The sequence below is a fragment of the Hylobates moloch genome, unplaced genomic scaffold (assembly GCF_009828535.3).
Source record: "Hylobates moloch isolate HMO894 unplaced genomic scaffold, HMol_V3 SCAFFOLD_7, whole genome shotgun sequence".
Classification (NCBI taxonomy): Eukaryota; Metazoa; Chordata; class Mammalia; order Primates; family Hylobatidae; genus Hylobates; species Hylobates moloch.
Window position 1 is genome coordinate 126,553,444 of NW_026652282.1, and position 14,770 is coordinate 126,568,213.

General features: G+C 38.9%; 1 protein-coding gene across 5 annotated transcripts in view; it reads right to left on the minus strand.

Annotated features, from left to right (window-relative positions):
- The window catches only part of MTM1 (myotubularin 1), a 125,568-nt gene that overhangs the window by 81,762 nt on the left and 29,036 nt on the right, over positions 1-14,770 (minus strand). The window contains exon 1 of one of the 5 annotated variants that reach the window (XM_058441595.1): positions 4,747-4,775. The exons of the other annotated variants lie outside the window; for them this stretch is intronic. The gene's annotated coding sequence lies outside the window, so the exon portion shown is untranslated. Of the gene's footprint in view, positions 1-4,746; positions 4,776-14,770 lie in introns of those variants that run through there. 5 annotated transcript variants of the gene reach the window in all.

Consider the following 14,770-nt stretch of genomic DNA (forward strand, 5'->3'; position numbering starts at 1 on the left):
TCTTACTATCAAGTCAGTAGAAAAAATCTAAAATCCTGGTTGTACAGTCAACTCAGTCAACGTCACCACCCTGTTTATTCGTGGGCCATAAAAGAATGATGAGTCTTCCTGCTATTTCTGATTTTCATGAAAAAAATTTCAATTTAAAATGAATATAAAGGAAGAAAGCCCTCATTTTCCCTTCATTTAGCTGTTTTACTACAACTCACATACCATACAGTTCACCCTTTTCAAGTGTACAATTTAAAGGTTTTCAGTATATCCAAAGTTGTGCCACTCATCACCACAATCAATTTCAGAACACTTTTATCATCCCAAAGAGAAACCCCACCCCATACCCATTAGCAGTCACCCAGCACTCCCAATCCTCCAGCAACCACGAATTTGCTATCTCTATAAATTTGCCCACTTTGGGAATTTCATATAAATGAAACCGAACAATATGCAGTCTTTATGTCTAAAGCTCTAATTTTTAGAGTAACACCAGACACTACTACTACTGTTAATAGCTGGATCAAGTACACATCCGAGAAATCCAAAGGTCCAGATAACATGTGCCAGCTCCACAATGAGGCTTACTTTAAAATGAGATTTTAATCTCATCAGTGAGCCTCTCTTTGTTGAATGGTTTTGATTGATCCCTGAAGTTTACAGAAGCTGGAACAGCATCATGCTGGTGTGCACAAATGTTGCAGCTGACTACATTCAAATTCCAACTCTGCAACTCACCATTTGACCTTGAGTAGGTTCTTTAATTTCTCTGGGCTTTGGTTGCTATTACCCCCATTTTACATCAATATTAGTAGGTGAAACAAATGAATTAATACATTCATGAAGGGCTTGGAACCACACAGTGTATCTGTTAACAAATTACTAGCATTTTTAAAATTTTTAATTTTTATGAGCACAAAAGGATAACTAGTGAATGTCAATGTCTTAGCCAATTCTACAAATTAGTTCTGACCTTGGAAATACTAGGAGAAAAGTTAACTAATACAGGGATAGCTCATGGCTAGCAGCCACTCAGTTATAAAGTGCTTTTTGCTTCCAACAAACAAACAAACAAAAAAAAAAACATGACAATAATGGCTCTAATAGGAAAATGGGAAGCAGTGTAATACTTTGGAAAATGTACTAGACAGGTGTGTACAAGCCCTGGGCTGTCTCTAACTTACCAAGCAAAGAAAGCTCATCCATGTCTTCGTGTATAAAATGACTACGTTAGCGTAAAGGCAGTTGGATGATAATTAGAAGTTACGGTGACGTCTACAAAAATCAGCTACTCTTTTGGTTACAGAGTATTTCATCCCAAAGCCCTAAAAATCAAGTTTTTTATCCTTTTTATTTAAAAAACAAACCAAAAAATGTTGATTTTTGGCTACCTTGGCTTTAAAGCAAAAATTAAAAGTTGATTCCGTATATACATGTTAACTACAGCATTCTAACCAGAGGTAGACTTCTATCATTTCTGATTCCCCAAAATAACCTTTGAGACGATTTAAGCCCAACCCTCTCCTGTTACAGAGGAGATGAGGGGGGCCTAGAGGGTGTGTGACAAGGTCCTGGAGTGACTTACTGGCAGGGCCAACTCCAGCCTAGGTCTCCTTGCACTGCAGAGTCCCTTCTACCTACAGAAAAGTGCTTGTAAGTGGTCTCTGGAAGGAAACCAGGTTGCACATGACTGGTCCCAATCTCAGTAGAACAGCTTGAGACTAAGAAACATAGTTAACAGAACTCAACTCACCCAGCCAACCAACCTTTGGGGCCTCTAAGCCCCAAGAATTTGATCTGTTTTATTTATTTACAGTACCTGTAACCGTGCCTGGCACCCAAAAGATACTTAACAGGTATTTGTTAAATGAGTGAATGAACTGGGCAATTAAGGATTGGCCAAGGAACATAACAGTTGTTGGCAGTGTATATTTCACTTAAGCCAGAGGTTCATACAAACTTATGTTTGAAATGGTACGACAAGGCCTTGGCTAATCAGGATGGTCCAGGCAGGGTGGTTCTGGGCAGCAGATTTAAGTGTATATACTGTTATGCAGTTAACTGCAGGGTTAACTTGTACCCCTTTGAAATGATTTGCACTGAAAATAATTTGAGTAATGCTATCTTCCCTTATAGACTTTTCCATGAAGCAGACATTTCAAATTAAGGTACAGCCGTCCCAGTACAGGGGGCTGGGATTGGTCACTTGAATCTGTGGAGGCAGATATAAAACCTCTTTCACTGCACCGTTTTTCCAGACTTAGGAACTGTTTTTCCTTTTCTGTTGAATATGAAAAACAACAATACACAAACCTGAAGCACACATAACTAAAAACATTAAAAAATGCATGCCATTTTAACGCTTATGTTAAAAATCTAAAAGCAGCAGAACTAGAAAATAATTTTGATCTCTGCCTCATAGGGCCTTTGTAAGCAAAATGTAAACACCACGGAGAGCTCTATTTCCCATCGTCACCTGAGTTGAGATCAATGGCTCTGAGCTGTTTTTCTGAACTTTTGTGTATACAAACAAAACAGCGACAAAGGTATGCAGCCTTTGTCTTTTGATGAGCCTTAATGTGGTCTATGACTCTGTGTTGGCATTTACGTTAAGTTCAATCATGCTCTTTCTCTGGAAAGATGCTGCTTATGGAAACATACTGAGACTTAAAACTTGACTTCTAAAGTTTGTCAGAGAACAAGCAGCCTCTCCGTTCAGAATTCCAGGTCTTTCTAAGGTAGTTGCCTTACTTAGAAGTCTGTTTTGAAAAAGATGCCAAATCTCTTTGGCAGTGGTGCTCAATACTATCAGACCCAAAACTCCCTTTTTATAAAACAAATTTCTGTAAAGTCCCCTTTGCTAGGCTGAAATGAAAACCATGGATATCATCAATCTAAACATGATAAAAAAAAAATCAATATACTGTACTAACTCCAATATAAAGGAGAAATAAAAGGACAGTGATTTATAATAAAATAATGTATTTTTCAATGAATTACACCATAACCAAAACATACCCCCATTTCCAATTTGGCCTCTAGGGGGAGTGTCACCCCCAATGAGAACCATTCACAGAGTTCTGTACCTGGAGCGCCAGTACATGCAGGATTTACTATAAACTTATTCTGATTTTTTGCATTAAAGTAGCTTGGATTGTAGGCCACCTAGGAGGCAAAAAAATGAAACATACCTTGAGACGTCCTCAACCAAATCACTGTGAACAAAGATAAATGTTCATATTCCAGCCATTTTGAGACCAGGTACACCATCAATTTAACACATATATTTGCTTATTGGGGGGAAGAAGTGCTCAACTCACATGAAAATAAACTATGGTCTGCAAAAGCAGAAGTTTGGTTCATTTTTATACATTTTCCTTTCAACAAGGGACTGACAAACTTTCCGTGTAAAGGGCCAGATACCCAGACATTTCTGTTGCAACTACTCAGTACTCCGTTGTAGCACTGAAGCAGCAATATGTAAATAAATGATGGGCTATATTCCAATAAAATTTATTTACAAAAACAGGCTGTCACGCCCTGCATTAAGTTATTAAAATAATTCCCATGGGAACTGTCTTCAGCCAAAGTACATAATAATCATATTCTCTTGAACTAAAAAACAAGCTATTAACCCCACCATTGAGAGCTTGTCAAAATGCCACTATGCTCACCTACAAAACAGTGTGATACAGTTGAAAAAAAGGAAGGGATTCTGTATTCAGACCAATTTGTGTTTCAGATCCCAATTCTGTCACTTAATTACTGCAGTTTCCAGTCTGTAAAATGGGCGTGATACCAGCCCTCACGGTGCTGTCATGAGCAACAGGTAAAATTATAGCACAGCAGATGGCACAACAAAGATGCTCAAATACCAGTTCCCTTCCTCCTACCAGAGATGCTTTATGCTTTTTTTTTTTTTGAGACAGAGTCTCACTCTGTCGCCCAGGCTGGAGTGCAGTGGCACCACCTCAGCTCACTGTAACCTCTGCCTCCTGCGTTTGAGTGATTCTCCTGCCTCAGCCTCCCGAGGAGCTGGGATTACAGATGTGCGCCACCATGCCCAGATAATTTTTGTATTTTTAGTAGCGACAGGATTTCATCATGTTGGCCAGGCTGGTCTCGAACCCCTGACCTCAAGTGATCCACCCACATCGGCCTCCTCCCGTGGTGCTAGGATTACAGGCATGAGCCACCACACCCAGCCCAATGAACTCTTAAGTCACTCCCCAAACTGGTGCTAATATGTTAGGCTGGTTGTCCACAAAATATACCATATCCTTGATTGCCTAACCATTCTGCACACAGGTTTTCTAAGATGATCAATCTAATCTTGCCAAGACTCTAATCAGCCTTACAGTAGTTTACCTTCAAATATGCCTCCTTCCATTAAAAAAAGAAAACACTTGACTCCTAGCCCAGGGAAACTTTCTGTGAAATCCTTAACATACAGATCTCATCTCATTACTTTCTATTCAGGCTCGGGTATCTAAAAATAGGCTAGAAATCTAACTATATTTACTCCAAAAAAGGATCCCCCAAGTAAGTGGCTTACTGTCCACATAGACACATGTAACAGATACATTAGAGCTTCTCGATTTGTCTTGGTCACTTCAAATCTTAGGGCTACAGTATATTTGGTTTGATGATTCCTCTTTGAAAATTACAAGATGCTATATAGTATTTCATTTAAAATCTCACTCTCTGTATAATTTTGATATTTACAATTCATTTTAAACATGATGATATACCTACCCCTATTTCTTTAAATGTTGCAAAGACCTTTGGCTTAAAATAATATAATTCAGACCCAGTGGAGAATGCATTTTGAATCATTTTTTCCAGTGGCTAGTGATGGAGTTGGGCTGATCTCTTCACCCTATTTCTTGGTCCCCTCACGACAAATGGCACATCTTCAAGACAGCTGATTGGCTTTAGTGGCATGAGCTGTGGCCATGGAACAGGGTAACTTTAGAAATTCTTCGTAAATTGAAAGTGATATGGTAAGTAAACTATTAGAAAAGTCAACTACTATCAGGTTATCTGTTTTTAATGTACAAAGGCTACACGGCAAATACTGCACACATTTAAACAGGTCATTAAACTCACCAATGGATTTTTTAACAAATACCTGCCAGTAAACAAAGTTTTAAAATAGGAACAAGATCAAGTTCCCATGCGTCTGCCAATTCCAAAACTCATGAACCCAGCTGATGTGCTCAATGAAAAAAACTGTATTTTATTGAACTATTTTCCCTTGTGAGAACTATTCACAAAAAGTACATTTTAAATTTATAAGTAAACAGTAACTTATTTAGCAAAAGTTAAAACAGTAATTGTTGAAGAATAAAAACGTATAAATAGTTATAACTATGATAGTAACAAAGGTGCCAGATCAAAACATCTCCTTACTTTCCAAGAACCTTCTCAGGTCTGGGCTAAAGGACCCCAAAGAAAAGCCCAGGCATTGGGCATTACTGATGAAGATTCTTCCGAGCAGAATCAGTAGTGGAGGAGGGGGGGAAAACGGAACTCTAGAGTGGATGTGCACAGTATCTAGAAAACTGAAGAGAGGAGAAAAGGTTGGAGATAACCTGCCATTTGAAACAATTCCTCTAGGTACTCTCATTTGAAGGCAGAAGCAGGGGCTTCGTTGGCATCTGCTTTGTTGTCATTTACCTGCTTCAAAACATAGAAAGCTTTTCCTGACCTCCCCCCCACCCATATACACACGCACACACTCCCTCTCTCTTTCTCTCTCCACTTCTCTGTACACCATACATATTTCTAATATGGTCAGCCCTCCACATCCAGGAGTTCCACATCTAGGGATTCAACCAACTGCGGATCAAAAATATTTGGGAAGAAACACAAAAATAACAGTATGACAAAAAATAATACAAATACAAATAATACAAATAGAAAAATACTTCAAATACTAATTTTTATTTGTATTTACATAGCATTTCCATTGTATTAGGTATTATAAGTAATCTATAGAGGACTGCAAGTACACAGGAGGATATGGAAGGTTATATGCAAATACTATGCCATTTTATATCAAGGACTTGGGCATCCAAGGATTTTGGTATCCTCGGGGGTCCTGGAACCAGTTTCCCGCAAATACCAAGGGACGACCGTATTTCATTTCTCACCCTGTACTTATGCCTTGACATTGTGTGTCCCGTCTCTTAGATTTCTAGAACTTCCTAAGGCCAAGGACCATGCTTTCCATGCTGGAACCAGCACAAAGCACAGTGTGGGTACTCAGTATTCAGTGAAGAAACAAATGTAGTATCACCCTCATAAACTTTCATGACTTTGGAGAAGTTAGTCATCAGCCATTAAAGGTACTCCAACCGACCTCCCTAGGGCTGATTTTTAGGTTTATAATTCCCTTGCATATCTTTAAAATTTTCCACATATGTATACATCCCTAAATAATATGATTTTCCATGTTTCTGAAGTTGTATGTAAATGGAATCATTATATATTCTTCTGTCACTTGCTTTTCTCACACAGTGTTATTGAGAGTCATAAATGTTGATGCATATAGTTGTGTTCCACTCATTTTCACAGCTGCATAGCAGTCCACTGCTTTGCACTTGGTTTTTCCATTCTCCTCCCAGTGATCATTTGAGCTGTTTCCAGGTTTCACTTATAAACAGTGCTGTTGTCTCCCATTCCCAGCATGCATGTAAGAACTGTATTTTTGTGCCAGATTTTCATATATAGATATATAGATATATATATATAGATATATATATATATTTGCTGCCAGAGCAGGTATGGGAAATATATATTTAAATATATAAATTATAAATTATATAAATTATATTTAATTATATATTTATATTTAATATATTTAAATCAAAGTATCTGGAGAGGATGGATAACAGATGAAAACACAGGCAAATCCACCGTTTGAAATGAAATCCCAAGCTTGTCAACACTCTAATTCAAGCAGATGGGCAGTGTATTGGTGTCCTGGGGCTGCTGTAAACAAGTCCCACAAACTGGATGGCCTAAAAGAACAGAAATAAATTCTCTCACAGTTCTGGAGGCCAAAGTCCAAAATCAAGGTGTGGGCTAGGCCATGTGCCGTGCCGTCTGGAGCCTCTAGGGGAGAATGCTTCCTTGCCTCTCCTTAGCTTCTGGTGGTGGCTGCAATCCTTGGCATTCCTTGGCTTGCAGCTTCACCACTCCAATCTCTGCCTGTTGTCACATGGCTTTCTCCCTGTGTGTCTGTGTTTTCACATGGTGCTTTCCTCTTTCATAAGGACCCCAGTCATGCTGGATGAGGAGTCCACCCTACTCCAGTGCTGCATGACCTCATCTTAACTAACTACAACTGCAATAACAAACAAGACCACAGTCTGAGGAAATAGGGACTAGCGCTTCAGTATATCTTTTTAGGGGACACAATTCAACCCATAATAGGCAGGAGGTTGGCTACAGAAATTAACAATCTACAAAATGGTCATGTCAACATATGGTTACATTCAGAACAATTTTATTTGTCAATCTACCCATAAGCATTCAATGAACACCTATTAAATTAACCAGTACTGAAATAATAATACGGTTTTTTAGAAGAAATAATGAAATGACAAGCCAATCATTCTGAGATACTCCTAACTCAGCATATATCATTATTTAATTTTGTTTCCAAAGAGTTCACAATCAGTAACTATATAGTGGGCAACTACTCTGGACCACAATGGAGATTTCCCCCTCCCCTCAACAAAAAAAATTGAGATATGTCTTCAAGGAGCTAAAAATTGAGTTGGGAAGATGACAAACAAATGTTTAGATAACAACAAAGACAATGAATATGTATAAAAAAGGTTAAATAGTAATAAAGACAATAACAGAGGTGATACAATTAAAGCAAAACAGAGTGTCTGCTTATGCTAATGATCACTGCTTTCATTTACTGATCATCTACTACCTGTCAGACATTGTTCTAATCACAGATTAAGTCATTTAATCCCCACCAAAACCTTAAAAGGCAACTAGGTATTACTATCATCATATGACAACTGACAAACACAAGGAACAGGAAGGTTAAACAATTTGTCCGCTAATAACTGTCAAAAGTGGAACTGAAATCCAGGCAATCTGACCGGCCCTCTCATCCACTAACAGATAGATACCTGTTATTCTCATTCTGTCACAGATGATCATATTAAAATGAGGACATCATGCCTCCTGCTTGCACAGCTGGATAAAAAAATCTTTTCAGAATCTTTTCATCCATGTGATAAAATCTGATGGTCACAAAGAAGAACCCTAGACTTCACTTCTTTAAAGATGAGTCAATAGGCTTTTTCCCCTGAAATCCATGTCTGTGAGTCACTGAAACAGTACAACCCTTGATTGTCTACTGAAATATTTATTTGTATCCACTTAGCCTTTATTAAAACTATCTTTTAAAAGGAGAAAGTTTTTACTACTAGTGCACAAAATACCCCATGAGGTGCAACTATCATGTAATGAGGCATTTGTTAAAAAGCCTGTCAGATCATATATAGCTGAGTTATTCTTCAAAGTAGTCCCCTTTGATGGTGTACACAAATTCCAGCAATGTGGCCACTGTTCAAAGTATTCTTTGAATTATTCTTTTGAAACTGCCTTTGGAATTTAAAGCTACATAAGGTACCATCTCATGAACTTTAACCATATCTCAATTTTTAAACCAAAACCAATGCTCTACACAGCACCGGTGCCCATTCTATATATTAATAGAGGTGATACAAAATGATTTCGGCCTAGAGCCTTTGAGGATATTTTTTTAAAGGTGCCATGGTCTCTGAAGTCAATCCAAAGAAGAGTTCCAAAATACATTGAATAATGTGGATTTGGAACTTCCTGACTTTCCTCTACATGGGGCTTCTGGAACGCTGCCTACATTTCTTTTTGATTGTTGAAAATGTTGGGCTTTATACATCTTAATTAGTCCTAATTTGCAAGAGCAGGTTGACCTTAAAGGTTAGCAGAGATAAGCAGTAGGAGTGGTAGCTTGCCCAGCAGGCAGTTTGCCATAGTAGAGAAGGCGTATGCAAAGGGAATCCCCAAAGATGGCTTAATTAGGATCCAGGGAGAATCAGAAGGAGAAAGACTTGCCATGACCTAGAGAGTATGGACAATAGTTATCTTCATACTTGGAGCAGTTACTTCTTCCAGCCACAAATAGAAACAACCACCTATCCTTGTTACAGAAGAAGGTGAAAGGACTGACGTACATATTTTTATAACTTGGCACATTGGCAGAGAAGGTTTCACAGATGGGGAAGAAATAACCTTAAAAAAAAGGCAGAAATAAAAAAGGCAAGAAGATGAAGAAGAACCAAAACCAGTGTAAAAGAATGGCAAGGAAAGAGAGGACGAAGAAATTCCAGTTCTAAAATAATGATACATGTGAATCTCGCAGAGAAGTTCTATGTCTTTTGAAGGAGCAGTATATGTTGCTCCACAAAGAATTCCCAAGCTCCAGATGGAAATTCTGTTATCGACACTAGGAGGAAAAGCTGGGTAGTGGTGGTTAAGAATGGGTATAAATGTGGTGATATGTATAGTCAGTAAGACTATTCATGAGGTGTGCTATCTTCCTGAAGATTGTATCTGAGACGTGGCTTCTATTAACGTAATTCAACATCTATCCATGATTTTTAAAAACACCCTCAGGAAATCAGGAATTGTCAAGGGCACCTATGAAAAACCTTCAGCTGACATCACACTTAGTTAGAAAGCATTTCTTCTTTCACCAATAAGAGTGGGAATAAGGCAAGGACGGTCACTCTTATCACTTGTATTTAACATCTTTTAGAGCTTCTAGCAAGTTCAAAACATATAACATATTGGAAAGAAGAAGTAAAACTGTATTTACAGACAACATAATCATGTATGCAAAAAAATCCTAAGAATACACAAAAAAACTACTAGAATAAGTAAATTTAGTAAGGCTGCATAAAACACAAAGCCAATATAAAAATTAATTATATTTGTATTGTTAGCAATGAACATATGAACACTGAAATATAAAAATACTGGCCCAGTGCTGTGGTTCATGCCTGTAATCTCAGTACTTTGGGAGGCTGAGGCAGGAGGACTACTTGAGCCCAGGAATTTGAGACCAGCCTGGGCAATACAGCAAGACCCTATCTCTACGAAACATAAAAAAAAAATTAGCTGGGCATGGGGGCATGCACCTGTAGTCTTCAGCTACTCGAGAGGCTGAGGAGGGAGGATCACTTTAGCCCAGGAGGTTGAGGCTACAGTGAGCCACCATCATGCCACTGCACTCCAGCTTAGGTAACAGAACAAGACCCTGTCTCAAAAAACTTTATTTTAAAAAAAGTCATTTGCAATACCAAAAAAAAAAAAAATGAAATATTTAGGGAAACACTGAACAAAATACGTACAAGAATCACACACTGAAAACTACAAAACACTGCTGAGAGAAATTAAAGACCTAAATACAAGGAGAAATATTGCATGCTTGGGCCGGGTGTGGTGGCTCATGCCTGTAATCCCAGCACTTTGGGAGGCCGAGGTGGGCAGATCACCTGAGGTCAGGAGTTCAAGACCAGCCTGACCAACATGGAGAAACTCCGTCTCTACTAAAAATACAAAATTAGCTGGGTGTGGTGGCGGGCGCCTGTAATCCCAGCTACTCAGGAGGCTGAGGCGGGAGAATCGCTTGAACCCAGGAGGCGGAGGTTGCAGTGAGCTGAGATCACACCATTGCACTCCAGCCTGGGCAATAAAAGCGAAACTCCATCTCAGAACAAAAATATACAGATAGATAGATAGATAGATAGATAGACAGACAGACAGATATAGATATAGATATAGATATATAGATATATATCACATGCTCAAGGATCAAAGACTCCTAATTGTCATGATGTCAATATTGATCTACAAAGTCAATGAAATCCCTATCAAAATCCCAACAGGCTTGGACAAGATGATTCCAAAATTTGTACGGAAAGGCAAGCGACCAAGAATACTCAAAACAATCTTGAAAAGAAAAAAAAAAAAAAGTTGCAGTACTTCCACTACCTGATCCCCAGACTTATTATAATGCCTCAGTAATCAAGACACTGTAGTACTGGTATAAGGATAGACATACAGATCAATGGAACAGAACAGAGACTATAATTAGGCCCTTCTTTTTGAGGTCCTAGCAATGGTCAATCGATTTTCAACAAAATTACCAAAATGTGTGGGCCTTTTCCCACAACTGCTGCTGGAACAGTCTGATGTCCATATGGAAAAATAAATGACTCTTTACCCTTACTTCACAAAATATACAAAATTAACCTGAAATGGAACATAGACATACTAGTTTTATATTGCTGAAAAACAAACTTAGCAGCCATGAACAGCACACATTTATCATCTCACAGTTTCTGTGGGTCAGGTGTCCAGGCACAGCTTAGCTGGGTCCTGCTCAGGGTCTCACAAAGTTGCAATCAAGGTAATGGCCAGGCTGCATTCTCATCTGGAGGCTCAACTGGGGAAAATCTGCTTCCAAGCTCATTCAGAGTGTTGGCAGAACTCATTTCTTTTAGGCTGCATGGGTGAGGGCCCTGGCTTTTTGCTAAGCAGCTTTTAGTTCCTAGAGACCACCTGCAGTTCCTTTCTATGTGGCCTTCCTCAGTGTGGCTGCTCACATCAACAAGTCAGCAAAGAGAATCTCACCTCAGGGAGGACCCAGACCTTTTAAGGGTTTTGTGCTGATTAATTCAGGCCTACCCAGGATAAATTCTCTTTTGATTAATTCAAAATCTACTGGTTGTGACCTTAATTATATCTGTAGAATGCCTACGCTTTTTCCATATTCTAGTCTATATTCTAGAAGCAAGTCACAGGTCCTGCTCACACTCAAGGGAAGGGGGATCACACAGGTATAAACACCAGGGGTTGGAAAGATCTGTCTGCCAAAACAGATCTAAACATAAGAGCAGGACTAAAAAAGTTCTGGAAGGAACACAGGAGAAAATTTGTGTGAACTTAGGTTAAGTAAAGATATCTTAAAACACAAAAGCTCAAACCATAAGAGGGAAAAAAGTAAATAGGACTTCATCAAAATTAAAAATCCTTGCTCTTGCACAGACACAGCTAAGAAAATGAAAGGCAAACCACAGTTTGAGAGAACATGCTTGCAAATCACATATCTGATGAAGTACTTGTATCCAGAATATAAAAAGAACCCTCACAACTTCAGACAGACAATCCAATTTAATAAGAAATGGGCACAAGATTTCAGCAAATACTTCACCAAAGAAGATAAACTTAATGGCCAACAAGCACATAAAGACATGCTCACTATTACTAGTCACTAGGAATTTGTAAGTTAAAAATACAACGAGACACCATTATATACCCAGTCAAATGGCTAACATTTTAAAGGCAGACAAAGCCAGCAGGAATGCAAAATGGCACAATGGCATGGCCACTTTGGAAAACAGTTTGACAGTTCCTTGTAAAGTTAAACATACACTAAACATATGGCCCAGCAATGCCACACCTAAGTATTTACACGAAGCAAATAAAAACATGAGTCCACACAAATACTTGTATGTGAATGTTCATGGCAGCTTTTTTTCAAAATGGCCAAAAACTGAATCAACTCAAATGATCAACTACTGAATGAATAAATTACATTATAACCGTACTATGGAATACTACTCAGCAACAGAAAGTCAGGAACTGCTGATACATGCAACAACACAAAAATGAATATAAAAAGCAGTATGCTAAGTGAAAGAATCCAGCCACAAAAATACCACATAAGCCTATCCTTGACAAATTTCAAAGAACTACGAGTGTTCACATCATATTCTTTCACCATAATGCAGTTAAGTTGTAAATCAGTTTTGAAAATACATAGAAAATACATTTCTAAGTAAAAATGTACTTCTAAACAGCTCACAGGTGAATGAAATCATAATAGAAAATAGAACATATCACAACTAAATAATCATGAAAATACCATGTTTTGAAACATCCAAACAGCAGAATAAATCTAAAGAAAGGAGGAGAAAATGAAGAATGATTCCTGGTATACTCTTTAAGTGAAAAGGGCAAGAGGTTGAATAGTGTATGAAATATGTTTTTGTGCAAGAAAAGGGGAAAATACATGTACGTGCTTGCTCAAATTTGCAAAAGATACTTAGAAGAACAAACCAATAAAACTGATAATCTACGGGGGGAAAGGAAACAGAATACCTGGTCAGAGATAGGGGTGAAAGCAAGACTTTTCTGAATATACCTTGACATAAATTTGACTTTAAAATCATATAAAGTTTTTACTCGTTAAAAATTAATCAAAAAAGCGGGCGAAAAGCCCTAAAATGGAAACAAATGAACATAATTATATTATCAAGTTGGTGCCATAACCACAACTGACAAACCTCTGGTTAGACTAATGAAGAAAAACAGAGGGCACAAACAATAGTAGGATGCAGGAATGAAAAGACAAACACAGCTATAGATTTGGCAGACATTTGCTAGTAGTTTAAAATCTTCCAGGCCCAGGCAGCTGTATATCCAAGTTCTAGCAACATTCAGGGAACCAGTAACTCCAATCTTGTACAAACTTCCAGAGAACAGAAAAAGGGAATACCTCAACTCACTTTATAAGGCTAGCATAAGTATGATACTCAACTAGACCAAGACAGCACAGGAAAACTAATACCAAATCTTATGTATATAAGATGTAAAAATCCTAAAGAAAGTATTAGCAATCAAACCCAGCAGTAAGAAAGAACTTGGCCCTGTTGAGTTTATCCCAGCAATACAAACTTAGTTAATGCTACAAAGTTATATTAGAAAATCCCTTAAAATAGCCTACCACATGAACAAGCTCAAGGAGGGAAAACACAGGTTCTCCCTCACGCCTGTAATCCTAAGCACTTTGGGAGGCTGAGGCGGGAGAACTGCTTGAGGCCAGGAGTTTGAGACCAGCCTGGGTAACACAGTAAGAAGCCCTCTCTACAAAAACACAAACCAAAAACCTATCTCCATAAAGGAAGAAAAGGGGTTTGATAAAACTCAACATCCACTTATGACCGAAAAAAATGTACACTAGAAGTGCCCCCACACAAAACCTAAAGTAAACATAATACTTTATGGTGAAACATTGAAAGCAAGAGCCTTCTCAAGTAAAGCTCTTGGGCCCCACCCCAGACCTACTGAATCAGAAACTCCAGGCATGACGCCAGGAATTTGTAGTTTTGTAAAAACCCCTCAGGTGATTATGATGTGGCTTGCTGCTCTGAGTGGGAGCCACGGAGCAACACTGTTGGCATCACCTGGGAGCTTGATGGAAATGAGAAGAAAAAGCTCTCCGGGCCCATCCCGGAACCACTGAGTCAGAATCTGTTTCAACTCGAAGTCCAGGTGATTCATAAGGCAATGAAGTTGAGAAGCGCTCCTGGTAGTGCTGCACGCTGAGACCACTTTTTAAAAATGCAAATGTCGGCCGGGCGCGGTGGCTCACGCTTGTAATCCCAGCACTTTGGGAGGCCGAGGCGGGCGGATCACGAGGTCAGGAGATCGAGATCGCGGTGAAACCCCGTCTCTACTAAAAATACAAAAAATTAGCCGGGCGTGGTGGCGGGCGCCTGTAGTCCCAGCTACTCGGAGAGGCTGAGACAGGAGAATGGCGTGAACCCGGGAGGCAGAGCTTGCAGTGAGCCGAGATTGCGCCACTGCACTCCAGCCTGAGCCTGGGCGACAGAGCGAGACTCCGTCTCAAGAAGAAAAA